This window comes from Orycteropus afer, unplaced genomic scaffold, assembly GCF_000298275.1.
Source record: "Orycteropus afer afer isolate SDZICR_OR568_19922 unplaced genomic scaffold, OryAfe1.0 scaffold00535, whole genome shotgun sequence".
NCBI classification, from domain to species: Eukaryota; Metazoa; Chordata; class Mammalia; order Tubulidentata; family Orycteropodidae; genus Orycteropus; species Orycteropus afer.
This window is the reverse complement of record NW_006922122.1, coordinates 830,815-832,072: the sequence shown is the minus strand read 5'-3', so window position 1 is coordinate 832,072 and position 1,258 is coordinate 830,815.

The window sequence follows — 1,258 nt, the reverse complement described above, 5'->3', positions numbered from 1 at the left end:
AGGATGTGTTCATTATCAATGGTGACTAGAATGCAAAAGTTGGAAACAAAGAAATATCACCAGTAGTTGGAAAATTTGGCCTTAGTGACAGAAATAAGGCTACTCGCATGGTAGAATTTTGCAAGACCAACGACTTGTTCATTGCAAACACTTGTTTTCAACACAAACAATGGCTATACACGTGGACCTCACCAGATGGAACACACAGGGATCAGATTGACTACATCTGTGGCAAGAGGTGATGGAAAAGCTCAATATCTTCAGCCAAAACCAGGCCAGGAACTGATTGTGGAATAGACCATCAACTTCTCATATGCAAGTTCAACTTGAAGTTAAAGACAATTAAAACAAGGTCATGAGAGCCAAAATATGATCTAGAATATATCTCTCCTGAATTTAGAGACCATCTAAAGAATAGATTTGATGCATTGAGCACCGGTGACCGGAAACCAGATGAATTGTGGGATGACATCAAAAGCATCACCCATGAAGAAAGGAAAAGGTCACTAAAAAGACAAGAAAGGAAGAAAAGACCAAAATGGATGACAGAAGAGACTCTGAAACTTGCCCGTGAGTGGAGAGTAGCTAAAGCAAATGGAAGAAATGACAAGCTAAAAGAATTGAACCAAAGATTTCAATGAGCAGCTTAAGAAGACAAAGCCAATTACTATAATGAAATCTGCAAAGACCTGGAGTTAGAAAACCAAAAGGGAAGAACACACTTGGCATTTCTCAAGCTGAAAGAATTGAGGAAAAAATTTAAGCCTCGAGCTGCAATATTGAAAGATTCTAAGGGCAAAACATTGAATGACACAGGGTATATCAAAAGAAAATGGAAGGAATACACAGAGTCACTGTACCAAAAAGAACTGGTCAGTCTTCATCCATTTCAGGAGGTGGCATATGCTCTAGAACCAATGGTAGTAAAGAGGAAGTCGAAGCTGCAATGAAGGAATTGGTGAAGAACATGGCTCTGGGAATTGACGGAATACCCATTGAGATATTTAAGCAAATGGATGCTGCACTGGAGGCACTCACTTGGTTATTCCAAGAGGTTTGGAAGACAGCTACCTGGCCAACTGCCTGGAAGAGATCCATATTTGTACCCATTCCAAAGAAAGGTGATCCCACAGAATGTGGAAATTATAGAACAATATCATTAATATCACACGCAAGTAAGATCTTACTGAAGATAATTCAAAAATGGTTGCAGCAGTATATTGACAGAGAACTTCCAGAGGTGCAAGCTGGATTCAGA